The 15,205-nt window shown below is 39.2% G+C and overlaps 30 pseudogenes; all 30 read left to right on the plus strand.

Annotated features, from left to right (window-relative positions):
- Window positions 1–341: 341 nt before the first annotated feature.
- LOC123476044 lies at window positions 342–460 on the plus strand (annotated as a pseudogene).
- A 357-nt stretch (window positions 461–817) lies between these two features.
- Window positions 818–936, plus strand: LOC123476045 (annotated as a pseudogene).
- Window positions 937–1,293: 357 nt separating this feature from the next.
- On the plus strand, window positions 1,294–1,412 carry LOC123476046 (annotated as a pseudogene).
- A 357-nt stretch (window positions 1,413–1,769) lies between these two features.
- Window positions 1,770–1,888, plus strand: LOC123476047 (annotated as a pseudogene).
- A 357-nt stretch (window positions 1,889–2,245) lies between these two features.
- On the plus strand, window positions 2,246–2,364 carry LOC123476048 (annotated as a pseudogene).
- A 357-nt stretch (window positions 2,365–2,721) lies between these two features.
- LOC123476049 lies at window positions 2,722–2,840 on the plus strand (annotated as a pseudogene).
- A 357-nt stretch (window positions 2,841–3,197) lies between these two features.
- LOC123476050 lies at window positions 3,198–3,316 on the plus strand (annotated as a pseudogene).
- A 357-nt stretch (window positions 3,317–3,673) lies between these two features.
- On the plus strand, window positions 3,674–3,792 carry LOC123476051 (annotated as a pseudogene).
- A 357-nt stretch (window positions 3,793–4,149) lies between these two features.
- Window positions 4,150–4,268, plus strand: LOC123476052 (annotated as a pseudogene).
- Window positions 4,269–4,627: 359 nt separating this feature from the next.
- On the plus strand, window positions 4,628–4,746 carry LOC123476053 (annotated as a pseudogene).
- Window positions 4,747–5,103: 357 nt separating this feature from the next.
- On the plus strand, window positions 5,104–5,222 carry LOC123476055 (annotated as a pseudogene).
- A 357-nt stretch (window positions 5,223–5,579) lies between these two features.
- On the plus strand, window positions 5,580–5,698 carry LOC123476056 (annotated as a pseudogene).
- An 861-nt stretch (window positions 5,699–6,559) lies between these two features.
- On the plus strand, window positions 6,560–6,678 carry LOC123476057 (annotated as a pseudogene).
- Window positions 6,679–7,035: 357 nt separating this feature from the next.
- LOC123476058 lies at window positions 7,036–7,154 on the plus strand (annotated as a pseudogene).
- A 357-nt stretch (window positions 7,155–7,511) lies between these two features.
- LOC123476077 lies at window positions 7,512–7,634 on the plus strand (annotated as a pseudogene).
- Window positions 7,635–7,991: 357 nt separating this feature from the next.
- LOC123476059 lies at window positions 7,992–8,110 on the plus strand (annotated as a pseudogene).
- A 357-nt stretch (window positions 8,111–8,467) lies between these two features.
- On the plus strand, window positions 8,468–8,586 carry LOC123476060 (annotated as a pseudogene).
- A 357-nt stretch (window positions 8,587–8,943) lies between these two features.
- On the plus strand, window positions 8,944–9,062 carry LOC123476061 (annotated as a pseudogene).
- Window positions 9,063–9,419: 357 nt separating this feature from the next.
- LOC123476062 lies at window positions 9,420–9,538 on the plus strand (annotated as a pseudogene).
- A 358-nt stretch (window positions 9,539–9,896) lies between these two features.
- On the plus strand, window positions 9,897–10,015 carry LOC123476063 (annotated as a pseudogene).
- Window positions 10,016–10,372: 357 nt separating this feature from the next.
- Window positions 10,373–10,491, plus strand: LOC123476064 (annotated as a pseudogene).
- A 357-nt stretch (window positions 10,492–10,848) lies between these two features.
- On the plus strand, window positions 10,849–10,967 carry LOC123476066 (annotated as a pseudogene).
- Window positions 10,968–11,324: 357 nt separating this feature from the next.
- Window positions 11,325–11,443, plus strand: LOC123476067 (annotated as a pseudogene).
- Window positions 11,444–11,800: 357 nt separating this feature from the next.
- LOC123476068 lies at window positions 11,801–11,919 on the plus strand (annotated as a pseudogene).
- A 357-nt stretch (window positions 11,920–12,276) lies between these two features.
- Window positions 12,277–12,395, plus strand: LOC123476069 (annotated as a pseudogene).
- Window positions 12,396–12,752: 357 nt separating this feature from the next.
- On the plus strand, window positions 12,753–12,871 carry LOC123476070 (annotated as a pseudogene).
- Window positions 12,872–13,228: 357 nt separating this feature from the next.
- Window positions 13,229–13,347, plus strand: LOC123476071 (annotated as a pseudogene).
- A 357-nt stretch (window positions 13,348–13,704) lies between these two features.
- LOC123476072 lies at window positions 13,705–13,823 on the plus strand (annotated as a pseudogene).
- Window positions 13,824–14,180: 357 nt separating this feature from the next.
- Window positions 14,181–14,299, plus strand: LOC123476073 (annotated as a pseudogene).
- Window positions 14,300–14,657: 358 nt separating this feature from the next.
- On the plus strand, window positions 14,658–14,776 carry LOC123476074 (annotated as a pseudogene).
- The last annotated feature ends 429 nt before the right edge of the window (window positions 14,777–15,205 follow it).

Below are 15,205 nucleotides of genomic sequence, written 5' to 3' on the forward strand. Positions count from 1 at the left end.
CAGCAAGAGTTTCGAAAATGAATCAAAGTTTTAGTTGAAACCATCTCGTGGTGAATATTGATACTTTATTCAACGCCATCTAGGGGTGAATTTTGATATTTCATCTCGTAAACAGTGATAGCTATTTTTTAAACACCAACAAGGGAAGTGTAGAGTGTTTCATTACCAGCAGTGACTTTACCGATGAATGTGAATTTCTATTTCATAGAAAAATAGTGGCTCAACGAACACGATGGTTACCAGTCCAATATCCTTAATTATAGAAATCAATCGTCCTTGTGTAGGTTTCAATGTTGGAAAATCATTCCTTGAGTGTATTCAATTCAGTTTCGTGTTAAAACGACAACGGCCATACCACGCAGAAAAAACCTGGTCTCGTCAGCTCCCAGAAGTTAAGCTGCGTCGGGTCCCGTTAGTACCTAGAAGGATGACCGCTTGGGAATACGGGATGCTGTTGGCATCAAACCTTTTATAACCAGCAAGAGTTTCGAAAATGAATCAAAGTTTTAGTTGAAACCATCTCGTGGTGAATATTGATACTTTATTCAACGCCATCTAGGGGTGAATTTTGATATTTCATCTCGTAAACAGTGATAGCTATTTTTTAAACACCAACAAGGGAAGTGTAGAGTGTTTCATTACCAGCAGTGACTTTACCGATGAATGTGAATTTCTATTTCATAGAAAAATAGTGGCTCAACGAACACGATGGTTACCAGTCCAATATCCTTAATTATAGAAATCAATCGTCCTTGTGTAGGTTTCAATGTTGGAAAATCATTCCTTGAGTGTATTCAATTCAGTTTCGTGTTAAAACGACAACGGCCATACCACGCAGAAAAAACCTGGTCTCGTCAGCTCCCAGAAGTTAAGCTGCGTCGGGTCCCGTTAGTACCTAGAAGGATGACCGCTTGGGAATACGGGATGCTGTTGGCATCAAACCTTTTATAACCAGCAAGAGTTTCGAAAATGAATCAAAGTTTTAGTTGAAACCATCTCGTGGTGAATATTGATACTTTATTCAACGCCATCTAGGGGTGAATTTTGATATTTCATCTCGTAAACAGTGATAGCTATTTTTTAAACACCAACAAGGGAAGTGTAGAGTGTTTCATTACCAGCAGTGACTTTACCGATGAATGTGAATTTCTATTTCATAGAAAAATAGTGGCTCAACGAACACGATGGTTACCAGTCCAATATCCTTAATTATAGAAATCAATCGTCCTTGTGTAGGTTTCAATGTTGGAAAATCATTCCTTGAGTGTATTCAATTCAGTTTCGTGTTAAAACGACAACGGCCATACCACGCAGAAAAAACCTGGTCTCGTCAGCTCCCAGAAGTTAAGCTGCGTCGGGTCCCGTTAGTACCTAGAAGGATGACCGCTTGGGAATACGGGATGCTGTTGGCATCAAACCTTTTATAACCAGCAAGAGTTTCGAAAATGAATCAAAGTTTTAGTTGAAACCATCTCGTGGTGAATATTGATACTTTATTCAACGCCATCTAGGGGTGAATTTTGATATTTCATCTCGTAAACAGTGATAGCTATTTTTTAAACACCAACAAGGGAAGTGTAGAGTGTTTCATTACCAGCAGTGACTTTACCGATGAATGTGAATTTCTATTTCATAGAAAAATAGTGGCTCAACGAACACGATGGTTACCAGTCCAATATCCTTAATTATAGAAATCAATCGTCCTTGTGTAGGTTTCAATGTTGGAAAATCATTCCTTGAGTGTATTCAATTCAGTTTCGTGTTAAAACGACAACGGCCATACCACGCAGAAAAAACCTGGTCTCGTCAGCTCCCAGAAGTTAAGCTGCGTCGGGTCCCGTTAGTACCTAGAAGGATGACCGCTTGGGAATACGGGATGCTGTTGGCATCAAACCTTTTATAACCAGCAAGAGTTTCGAAAATGAATCAAAGTTTTAGTTGAAACCATCTCGTGGTGAATATTGATACTTTATTCAACGCCATCTAGGGGTGAATTTTGATATTTCATCTCGTAAACAGTGATAGCTATTTTTTAAACACCAACAAGGGAAGTGTAGAGTGTTTCATTACCAGCAGTGACTTTACCGATGAATGTGAATTTCTATTTCATAGAAAAATAGTGGCTCAACGAACACGATGGTTACCAGTCCAATATCCTTAATTATAGAAATCAATCGTCCTTGTGTAGGTTTCAATGTTGGAAAATCATTCCTTGAGTGTATTCAATTCAGTTTCGTGTTAAAACGACAACGGCCATACCACGCAGAAAAAACCTGGTCTCGTCAGCTCCCAGAAGTTAAGCTGCGTCGGGTCCCGTTAGTACCTAGAAGGATGACCGCTTGGGAATACGGGATGCTGTTGGCATCAAACCTTTTATAACCAGCAAGAGTTTCGAAAATGAATCAAAGTTTTAGTTGAAACCATCTCGTGGTGAATATTGATACTTTATTCAACGCCATCTAGGGGTGAATTTTGATATTTCATCTCGTAAACAGTGATAGCTATTTTTTAAACACCAACAAGGGAAGTGTAGAGTGTTTCATTACCAGCAGTGACTTTACCGATGAATGTGAATTTCTATTTCATAGAAAAATAGTGGCTCAACGAACACGATGGTTACCAGTCCAATATCCTTAATTATAGAAATCAATCGTCCTTGTGTAGGTTTCAATGTTGGAAAATCATTCCTTGAGTGTATTCAATTCAGTTTCGTGTTAAAACGACAACGGCCATACCACGCAGAAAAAACCTGGTCTCGTCAGCTCCCAGAAGTTAAGCTGCGTCGGGTCCCGTTAGTACCTAGAAGGATGACCGCTTGGGAATACGGGATGCTGTTGGCATCAAACCTTTTATAACCAGCAAGAGTTTCGAAAATGAATCAAAGTTTTAGTTGAAACCATCTCGTGGTGAATATTGATACTTTATTCAACGCCATCTAGGGGTGAATTTTGATATTTCATCTCGTAAACAGTGATAGCTATTTTTTAAACACCAACAAGGGAAGTGTAGAGTGTTTCATTACCAGCAGTGACTTTACCGATGAATGTGAATTTCTATTTCATAGAAAAATAGTGGCTCAACGAACACGATGGTTACCAGTCCAATATCCTTAATTATAGAAATCAATCGTCCTTGTGTAGGTTTCAATGTTGGAAAATCATTCCTTGAGTGTATTCAATTCAGTTTCGTGTTAAAACGACAACGGCCATACCACGCAGAAAAAACCTGGTCTCGTCAGCTCCCAGAAGTTAAGCTGCGTCGGGTCCCGTTAGTACCTAGAAGGATGACCGCTTGGGAATACGGGATGCTGTTGGCATCAAACCTTTTATAACCAGCAAGAGTTTCGAAAATGAATCAAAGTTTTAGTTGAAACCATCTCGTGGTGAATATTGATACTTTATTCAACGCCATCTAGGGGTGAATTTTGATATTTCATCTCGTAAACAGTGATAGCTATTTTTTAAACACCAACAAGGGAAGTGTAGAGTGTTTCATTACCAGCAGTGACTTTACCGATGAATGTGAATTTCTATTTCATAGAAAAATAGTGGCTCAACGAACACGATGGTTACCAGTCCAATATCCTTAATTATAGAAATCAATCGTCCTTGTGTAGGTTTCAATGTTGGAAAATCATTCCTTGAGTGTATTCAATTCAGTTTCGTGTTAAAACGACAACGGCCATACCACGCAGAAAAAACCTGGTCTCGTCAGCTCCCAGAAGTTAAGCTGCGTCGGGTCCCGTTAGTACCTAGAAGGATGACCGCTTGGGAATACGGGATGCTGTTGGCATCAAACCTTTTATAACCAGCAAGAGTTTCGAAAATGAATCAAAGTTTTAGTTGAAACCATCTCGTGGTGAATATTGATACTTTATTCAACGCCATCTAGGGGTGAATTTTGATATTTCATCTCGTAAACAGTGATAGCTATTTTTTAAACACCAACAAGGGAAGTGTAGAGTGTTTCATTACCAGCAGTGACTTTACCGATGAATGTGAATTTCTATTTCATAGAAAAATAGTGGCTCAACGAACACGATGGTTACCAGTCCAATATCCTTAATTATAGAAATCAATCGTCCTTGTGTAGGTTTCAATGTTGGAAAATCATTCCTTGAGTGTATTCAATTCAGTTTCGTGTTAAAACGACAACGGCCATACCACGCAGAAAAAACCTGGTCTCGTCAGCTCCCAGAAGTTAAGCTGCGTCGGGTCCCGTTAGTACCTAGAAGGATGACCGCTTGGGAATACGGGATGCTGTTGGCATCAAACCTTTTATAACCAGCAAGAGTTTCGAAAATGAATCAAAGTTTTAGTTGAAACCATCTCGTGGTGAATATTGATACTTTATTCAACGCCATCTAGGGGTGAATTTTGATATTTCATCTCGTAAACAGTGATAGCTATTTTTTAAACACCAACAAGGGAAGTGTAGAGTGTTTCATTACCAGCAGTGACTTTACCGATGAATGTGAATTTCTATTTCATAGAAAAATAGTGGCTCAACGAACACGATGGTTACCAGTCCAATATGTCCTTAATTATAGAAATCAATCGTCCTTGTGTAGGTTTCAATGTTGGAAAATCATTCCTTGAGTGTATTCAATTCAGTTTCGTGTTAAAACGACAACGGCCATACCACGCAGAAAAAACCTGGTCTCGTCAGCTCCCAGAAGTTAAGCTGCGTCGGGTCCCGTTAGTACCTAGAAGGATGACCGCTTGGGAATACGGGATGCTGTTGGCATCAAACCTTTTATAACCAGCAAGAGTTTCGAAAATGAATCAAAGTTTTAGTTGAAACCATCTCGTGGTGAATATTGATACTTTATTCAACGCCATCTAGGGGTGAATTTTGATATTTCATCTCGTAAACAGTGATAGCTATTTTTTAAACACCAACAAGGGAAGTGTAGAGTGTTTCATTACCAGCAGTGACTTTACCGATGAATGTGAATTTCTATTTCATAGAAAAATAGTGGCTCAACGAACACGATGGTTACCAGTCCAATATCCTTAATTATAGAAATCAATCGTCCTTGTGTAGGTTTCAATGTTGGAAAATCATTCCTTGAGTGTATTCAATTCAGTTTCGTGTTAAAACGACAACGGCCATACCACGCAGAAAAAACCTGGTCTCGTCAGCTCCCAGAAGTTAAGCTGCGTCGGGTCCCGTTAGTACCTAGAAGGATGACCGCTTGGGAATACGGGATGCTGTTGGCATCAAACCTTTTATAACCAGCAAGAGTTTCGAAAATGAATCAAAGTTTTAGTTGAAACCATCTCGTGGTGAATATTGATACTTTATTCAACGCCATCTAGGGGTGAATTTTGATATTTCATCTCGTAAACAGTGATAGCTATTTTTTAAACACCAACAAGGGAAGTGTAGAGTGTTTCATTACCAGCAGTGACTTTACCGATGAATGTGAATTTCTATTTCATAGAAAAATAGTGGCTCAACGAACACGATGGTTACCAGTCCAATGTCCTTAATTATAGAAATCAATCGTCCTTGTGTAGGTTTCAATGTTGGAAAATCATTCCTTGAGTGTATTCAATTCAGTTTCGTGTTAAAACGACAACGGCCATACCACGCAGAAAAAACCTGGTCTCGTCAGCTCCCAGAAGTTAAGCTGCGTCGGGTCCCGTTAGTACCTAGAAGGATGACCGCTTGGGAATACGGGATGCTGTTGGCATCAAACCTTTTATAACCAGCAAGAGTTTCGAAAATGAATCAAAGTTTTAGTTGAAACCATCTCGTGGTGAATATTGATACTTTATTCAACGCCATCTAGGGGTGAATTTTGATATTTCATCTCGTAAACAGTGATAGCTATTTTTTAAACACCAACAAGGGAAGTGTAGAGTGTTTCATTACCAGCAGTGACTTTACCGATGAATGTGAATTTTTCTATTTCATTAGAAAAATAGTGGCTCAACGAACACGATGGTTACCAGTCCAATGTCCTTAATTATAGAAATCAATCGTCCTTGTGTAGGTTTCAATGTTGGAAAATCATTCCTTGAGTGTATTCAATTCAGTTTCGTGTTAAAACCGACAACGGCCATACCACGCAAAAAAACCTGGTCTCTCAGTGGCCTCTGAATTTAGTGCTGCGTCCCGTTTGATTTGTTAGACCTAGAAGGGTGAGCTCGGTAGCATTCCGGGAATACGAAAATCGTGGAATGCTGTTGGCATCAAACCTTTATTAACCAGCAAGAGTTTCGAAAATGAATCAAAGTTTTAGTTGAAACCATCTCGTGGTGAATATTGATGAACTTTATTCAACGCCATCTAGGGGTGAATTTTGATATTTCATCTCGTAAACAGTGATAGCTATTTTTTAAACACCAACAAGGGCAGTGAAAATATTTTTATTACAAAAAATAATTTTTCCGATGAATGTGAATTTCTATTTCATAGAAAAAAAGGGGCTCAACGAACACGATGGTTACCAGTCCAATATCCTTAATTATAGAAATCAATCGTCCTTGTGTAGGTTTCAATGTTGGAAAATCATTCCTTGAGTGTATTCAATTCAGTTTCGTGTTAAAACGACAACGGCCATACCACGCAGAAAAAACCTGGTCTCGTCAGCTCCCAGAAGTTAAGCTGCGTCGGGTCCCGTTAGTACCTAGAAGGATGACCGCTTGGGAATACGGGATGCTGTTGGCATCAAACCTTTTATAACCAGCAAGAGTTTCGAAAATGAATCAAAGTTTTAGTTGAAACCATCTCGTGGTGAATATTGATACTTTATTCAACGCCATCTAGGGGTGAATTTTGATATTTCATCTCGTAAACAGTGATAGCTATTTTTTAAACACCAACAAGGGAAGTGTAGAGTGTTTCATTACCAGCAGTGACTTTACCGATGAATGTGAATTTCTATTTCATAGAAAAATAGTGGCTCAACGAACACGATGGTTACCAGTCCAATATCCTTAATTATAGAAATCAATCGTCCTTGTGTAGGTTTCAATGTTGGAAAATCATTCCTTGAGTGTATTCAATTCAGTTTCGTGTTAAAACGACAACGGCCATACCACGCAGAAAAAACCTGGTCTCGTCAGCTCCCAGAAGTTAAGCTGCGTCGGGTCCCGTTAGTACCTAGAAGGATGACCGCTTGGGAATACGGGATGCTGTTGGCATCAAACCTTTTATAACCAGCAAGAGTTTCGAAAATGAATCAAAGTTTTAGTTGAAACCATCTCGTGGTGAATATTGATACTTTATTCAACGCCATCTAGGGGTGAATTTTGATATTTCATCTCGTAAACAGTGATAGCTATTTTTTAAACACCAACAAGGGAAGTGTAGAGTGTTTCATTACCAGCAGTGACTTTACCGATGAATGTGAATTTCTATTTCATAGAAAAATAGTGGCTCAACGAACACGATGGTTACCAGTCCAATATCCTTAATTATAGAAATCAATCGTCCTTGTGTAGGTTTCAATGTTGGAAAATCATTCCTTGAGTGTATTCAATTCAGTTTCGTGTTAAAACGACAACGGCCATACCACGCAGAAAAAACCTGGTCTCGTCAGCTCCCAGAAGTTAAGCTGCGTCGGGTCCCGTTAGTACCTTTAGAAGGATGACCGCTTGGGAAGTAACGGGATGCTGTTGGCATCAAACCTTTTATAACCAGCAAGAGTTTCGAAAATGAATCAAAGTTTTAGTTGAAACCATCTCGTGGTGAATATTGATACTTTATTCAACGCCATCTAGGGGTGAATTTTGATATTTCATCTCGTAAACAGTGATAGCTATTTTTTAAACACCAACAAGGGAAGTGTAGAGTGTTTCATTACCAGCAGTGACTTTACCGATGAATGTGAATTTCTATTTCATAGAAAAATAGTGGCTCAACGAACACGATGGTTACCAGTCCAATATCCTTAATTATAGAAATCAATCGTCCTTGTGTAGGTTTCAATGTTGGAAAATCATTCCTTGAGTGTATTCAATTCAGTTTCGTGTTAAAACGACAACGGCCATACCACGCAGAAAAAACCTGGTCTCGTCAGCTCCCAGAAGTTAAGCTGCGTCGGGTCCCGTTAGTACCTAGAAGGATGACCGCTTGGGAATACGGGATGCTGTTGGCATCAAACCTTTTATAACCAGCAAGAGTTTCGAAAATGAATCAAAGTTTTAGTTGAAACCATCTCGTGGTGAATATTGATACTTTATTCAACGCCATCTAGGGGTGAATTTTGATATTTCATCTCGTAAACAGTGATAGCTATTTTTTAAACACCAACAAGGGAAGTGTAGAGTGTTTCATTACCAGCAGTGACTTTACCGATGAATGTGAATTTCTATTTCATAGAAAAATAGTGGCTCAACGAACACGATGGTTACCAGTCCAATATCCTTAATTATAGAAATCAATCGTCCTTGTGTAGGTTTCAATGTTGGAAAATCATTCCTTGAGTGTATTCAATTCAGTTTCGTGTTAAAACGACAACGGCCATACCACGCAGAAAAAACCTGGTCTCGTCAGCTCCCAGAAGTTAAGCTGCGTCGGGTCCCGTTAGTACCTAGAAGGATGACCGCTTGGGAATACGGGATGCTGTTGGCATCAAACCTTTTATAACCAGCAAGAGTTTCGAAAATGAATCAAAGTTTTAGTTGAAACCATCTCGTGGTGAATATTGATACTTTATTCAACGCCATCTAGGGGTGAATTTTGATATTTCATCTCGTAAACAGTGATAGCTATTTTTTAAACACCAACAAGGGAAGTGTAGAGTGTTTCATTACCAGCAGTGACTTTACCGATGAATGTGAATTTCTATTTCATAGAAAAATAGTGGCTCAACGAACACGATGGTTACCAGTCCAATATCCTTAATTATAGAAATCAATCGTCCTTGTGTAGGTTTCAATGTTGGAAAATCATTCCTTGAGTGTATTCAATTCAGTTTCGTGTTAAAACGACAACGGCCATACCACGCAGAAAAAACCTGGTCTCGTCAGCTCCCAGAAGTTAAGCTGCGTCGGGTCCCGTTAGTACCTAGAAGGATGACCGCTTGGGAATACGGGATGCTGTTGGCATCAAACCTTTTATAACCAGCAAGAGTTTCGAAAATGAATCAAAGTTTTAGTTGAAACCATCTCGTGGTGAATATTGATACTTTATTCAACGCCATCTAGGGGTGAATTTTGATATTTCATCTCGTAAACAGTGATAGCTATTTTTTAAACACCAACAAGGGAAGTGTAGAGTGTTTCATTACCAGCAGTGACTTTACCGATGAATGTGAATTTCTATTTCATAGAAAAATAGTGGCTCAACGAACACGATGGTTACCAGTCCAATATCCTTAATTATAGAAATCAATCGTCCTTGTGTAGGTTTCAATGTTGGAAAATCATTCCTTGAGTGTATTCAATTCAGTTTCGTGTTAAAACGACAACGGCCATACCACGCAGAAAAAACCTGGTCTCGTCAGCTCCCAGAAGTTAAGCTGCGTCGGGTCCCGTTAGTACCTAGAAGGATGACCGCTTGGGAATACGGGATGCTGTTGGCATCAAACCTTTTATAACCAGCAAGAGTTTCGAAAATGAATCAAAGTTTTAGTTGAAACCATCTCGTGGTGAATATTGATACTTTATTCAACGCCATCTAGGGGTGAATTTTGATATTTCATCTCGTAAACAGTGATAGCTATTTTTTAAACACCAACAAAGGGAAGTGTAGAGTGTTTCATTACCAGCAGTGACTTTACCGATGAATGTGAATTTCTATTTCATAGAAAAATAGTGGCTCAACGAACACGATGGTTACCAGTCCAATATCCTTAATTATAGAAATCAATCGTCCTTGTGTAGGTTTCAATGTTGGAAAATCATTCCTTGAGTGTATTCAATTCAGTTTCGTGTTAAAACGACAACGGCCATACCACGCAGAAAAAACCTGGTCTCGTCAGCTCCCAGAAGTTAAGCTGCGTCGGGTCCCGTTAGTACCTAGAAGGATGACCGCTTGGGAATACGGGATGCTGTTGGCATCAAACCTTTTATAACCAGCAAGAGTTTCGAAAATGAATCAAAGTTTTAGTTGAAACCATCTCGTGGTGAATATTGATACTTTATTCAACGCCATCTAGGGGTGAATTTTGATATTTCATCTCGTAAACAGTGATAGCTATTTTTTAAACACCAACAAGGGAAGTGTAGAGTGTTTCATTACCAGCAGTGACTTTACCGATGAATGTGAATTTCTATTTCATAGAAAAATAGTGGCTCAACGAACACGATGGTTACCAGTCCAATATCCTTAATTATAGAAATCAATCGTCCTTGTGTAGGTTTCAATGTTGGAAAATCATTCCTTGAGTGTATTCAATTCAGTTTCGTGTTAAAACGACAACGGCCATACCACGCAGAAAAAACCTGGTCTCGTCAGCTCCCAGAAGTTAAGCTGCGTCGGGTCCCGTTAGTACCTAGAAGGATGACCGCTTGGGAATACGGGATGCTGTTGGCATCAAACCTTTTATAACCAGCAAGAGTTTCGAAAATGAATCAAAGTTTTAGTTGAAACCATCTCGTGGTGAATATTGATACTTTATTCAACGCCATCTAGGGGTGAATTTTGATATTTCATCTCGTAAACAGTGATAGCTATTTTTTAAACACCAACAAGGGAAGTGTAGAGTGTTTCATTACCAGCAGTGACTTTACCGATGAATGTGAATTTCTATTTCATAGAAAAATAGTGGCTCAACGAACACGATGGTTACCAGTCCAATATCCTTAATTATAGAAATCAATCGTCCTTGTGTAGGTTTCAATGTTGGAAAATCATTCCTTGAGTGTATTCAATTCAGTTTCGTGTTAAAACGACAACGGCCATACCACGCAGAAAAAACCTGGTCTCGTCAGCTCCCAGAAGTTAAGCTGCGTCGGGTCCCGTTAGTACCTAGAAGGATGACCGCTTGGGAATACGGGATGCTGTTGGCATCAAACCTTTTATAACCAGCAAGAGTTTCGAAAATGAATCAAAGTTTTAGTTGAAACCATCTCGTGGTGAATATTGATACTTTATTCAACGCCATCTAGGGGTGAATTTTGATATTTCATCTCGTAAACAGTGATAGCTATTTTTTAAACACCAACAAGGGAAGTGTAGAGTGTTTCATTACCAGCAGTGACTTTACCGATGAATGTGAATTTCTATTTCATAGAAAAATAGTGGCTCAACGAACACGATGGTTACCAGTCCAATATCCTTAATTATAGAAATCAATCGTCCTTGTGTAGGTTTCAATGTTGGAAAATCATTCCTTGAGTGTATTCAATTCAGTTTCGTGTTAAAACGACAACGGCCATACCACGCAGAAAAAACCTGGTCTCGTCAGCTCCCAGAAGTTAAGCTGCGTCGGGTCCCGTTAGTACCTAGAAGGATGACCGCTTGGGAATACGGGATGCTGTTGGCATCAAACCTTTTATAACCAGCAAGAGTTTCGAAAATGAATCAAAGTTTTAGTTGAAACCATCTCGTGGTGAATATTGATACTTTATTCAACGCCATCTAGGGGTGAATTTTGATATTTCATCTCGTAAACAGTGATAGCTATTTTTTAAACACCAACAAGGGAAGTGTAGAGTGTTTCATTACCAGCAGTGACTTTACCGATGAATGTGAATTTCTATTTCATAGAAAAATAGTGGCTCAACGAACACGATGGTTACCAGTCCAATATCCTTAATTATAGAAATCAATCGTCCTTGTGTAGGTTTCAATGTTGGAAAATCATTCCTTGAGTGTATTCAATTCAGTTTCGTGTTAAAACGACAACGGCCATACCACGCAGAAAAAACCTGGTCTCGTCAGCTCCCAGAAGTTAAGCTGCGTCGGGTCCCGTTAGTACCTAGAAGGATGACCGCTTGGGAATACGGGATGCTGTTGGCATCAAACCTTTTATAACCAGCAAGAGTTTCGAAAATGAATCAAAGTTTTAGTTGAAACCATCTCGTGGTGAATATTGATACTTTATTCAACGCCATCTAGGGGTGAATTTTGATATTTCATCTCGTAAACAGTGATAGCTATTTTTTAAACACCAACAAGGGAAGTGTAGAGTGTTTCATTACCAGCAGTGACTTTACCGATGAATGTGAATTTCTATTTCATAGAAAAATAGTGGCTCAACGAACACGATGGTTACCAGTCCAATATCCTTAATTATAGAAATCAATCGTCCTTGTGTAGGTTTCAATGTTGGAAAATCATTCCTTGAGTGTATTCAATTCAGTTTCGTGTTAAAACGACAACGGCCATACCACGCAGAAAAAACCTGGTCTCGTCAGCTCCCAGAAGTTAAGCTGCGTCGGGTCCCGTTAGTACCTAGAAGGATGACCGCTTGGGAATACGGGATGCTGTTGGCATCAAACCTTTTATAACCAGCAAGAGTTTCGAAAATGAATCAAAGTTTTAGTTGAAACCATCTCGTGGTGAATATTGATACTTTATTCAACGCCATCTAGGGGTGAATTTTGATATTTCATCTCGTAAACAGTGATAGCTATTTTTTAAACACCAACAAGGGAAGTGTAGAGTGTTTCATTACCAGCAGTGACTTTACCGATGAATGTGAATTTCTATTTCATAGAAAAATAGTGGCTCAACGAACACGATGGTTACCAGTCCAATATCCTTAATTATAGAAATCAATCGTCCTTGTGTAGGTTTCAATGTTGGAAAATCATTCCTTGAGTGTATTCAATTCAGTTTCGTGTTAAAACGACAACGGCCATACCACGCAGAAAAAACCTGGTCTCGTCAGCTCCCAGAAGTTAAGCTGCGTCGGGTCCCGTTAGTACCTAGAAGGATGACCGCTTGGGAATACGGGATGCTGTTGGCATCAAACCTTTTATAACCAGCAAGAGTTTCGAAAATGAATCAAAGTTTTAGTTGAAACCATCTCGTGGTGAATATTGATACTTTATTCAACGCCATCTAGGGGTGAATTTTGATATTTCATCTCGTAAACAGTGATAGCTATTTTTTAAACACCAACAAGGGAAGTGTAGAGTGTTTCATTACCAGCAGTGACTTTACCGATGAATGTGAATTTCTATTTCATAGAAAAATAGTGGCTCAACGAACACGATGGTTACCAGTCCAATATCCTTAATTATAGAAATCAATCGTCCTTGTGTAGGTTTCAATGTTGGAAAATCATTCCTTGAGTGTATTCAATTCAGTTTCGTGTTAAAACGACAACGGCCATACCACGCAGAAAAAACCTGGTCTCGTCAGCTCCCAGAAGTTAAGCTGCGTCGGGTCCCGTTAGTACCTAGAAGGATGACCGCTTGGGAATACGGGATGCTGTTGGCATCAAACCTTTTATAACCAGCAAGAGTTTCGAAAATGAATCAAAGTTTTAGTTGAAACCATCTCGTGGTGAATATTGATACTTTATTCAACGCCATCTAGGGGTGAATTTTGATATTTCATCTCGTAAACAGTGATAGCTATTTTTTAAACACCAACAAGGGAAGTGTAGAGTGTTTCATTACCAGCAGTGACTTTACCGATGAATGTGAATTTCTATTTCATAGAAAAATAGTGGCTCAACGAACACGATGGTTACCAGTCCAATATCCTTAATTATAGAAATCAATCGTCCTTGTGTAGGTTTCAATGTTGGAAAATCATTCCTTGAGTGTATTCAATTCAGTTTCGTGTTAAAACGACAACGGCCATACCACGCAGAAAAAACCTGGTCTCGTCAGCTCCCAGAAGTTAAGCTGCGTCGGGTCCCGTTAGTACCTAGAAGGATGACCGCTTGGGAATACGGGATGCTGTTGGCATCAAACCTTTTATAACCAGCAAGAGTTTCGAAAATGAATCAAAGTTTTAGTTGAAACCATCTCGTGGTGAATATTGATACTTTATTCAACGCCATCTAGGGGTGAATTTTGATATTTCATCTCGTAAACAGTGATAGCTATTTTTTAAACACCAACAAGGGAAGTGTAGAGTGTTTCATTACCAGCAGTGACTTTACCGATGAATGTGAATTTCTATTTCATAGAAAAATAGTGGCTCAACGAACACGATGGTTACCAGTCCAATATCCTTAATTATAGAAATCAATCGTCCTTGTGTAGGTTTCAATGTTGGAAAATCATTCCTTGAGTGTATTCAATTCAGTTTCGTGTTAAAACGACAACGGCCATACCACGCAGAAAAAACCTGGTCTCGTCAGCTCCCAGAAGTTAAGCTGCGTCGGGTCCCGTTAGTACCTAGAAGGATGACCGCTTGGGAATACGGGATGCTGTTGGCATCAAAACCTTTATAACCAGCAAGAGTTTCGAAAATGAATCAAAGTTTTAGTTGAAACCATCTCGTGGTGAATATTGATACTTTATTCAACGCCATCTAGGGGTGAATTTTGATATTTCATCTCGTAAACAGTGATAGCTATATTTTTAAACACCAACAAGGGAAGTGTAGAGTGTTTCATTACCAGCAGTGACTTTACCGATGAATGTGAATTTCTATTTCATAGAAAAATAGTGGCTCAACGAACACGATGGTTACCAGTCCAATATCCTTAATTATAGAAATCAATCGTCCTTGTGTAGGTTTCAATGTTGGAAAATCATTCCTTGAGTGTATTCAATTCAGTTTCGTGTTAAAACGACAACGGCCATACCACGCAGAAAAAACCTGGTCTCGTCAGCTCCCAGAAGTTAAGCTGCGTCGGGTCCCGTTAGTACCTAGAAGGATGACCGCTTGGGAATACGGGATGCTGTTGGCATCAAACCTTTTATAACCAGCAAGAGTTTCGAAAATGAATCAAAGTTTTAGTTGAAACCATCTCGTGGTGAATATTGATACTTTATTCAACGCCATCTAGGGGTGAATTTTGATATTTCATCTCGTAAACAGTGATAGCTATTTTTTAAACACCAACAAGGGAAGTGTAGAGTGTTTCATTACCAGCAGTGACTTTACCGATGAATGTGAATTTCTATTTCATAGAAAAATAGTGGCTCAACGAACACGATGGTTACCAGTCCAATATCCTTAATTATAGAAATCAATCGTCCTTGTGTAGGTTTCAATGTTGGAAAATCATTCCTTGAGTGTATTCAATTCAGTTTCGTGTTAAAACGACAACGGCCATACCACGCAGAAAAAACCTGGTCTCGTCAGCTCCCAGAAGTTAAGCTGCGTCGGGTCCCGT

This window comes from Daphnia magna, linkage group LG9 (genome assembly GCF_020631705.1).
Source record: "Daphnia magna isolate NIES linkage group LG9, ASM2063170v1.1, whole genome shotgun sequence".
NCBI lineage: Eukaryota > Metazoa > Arthropoda > Branchiopoda > Diplostraca > Daphniidae > Daphnia > Daphnia magna.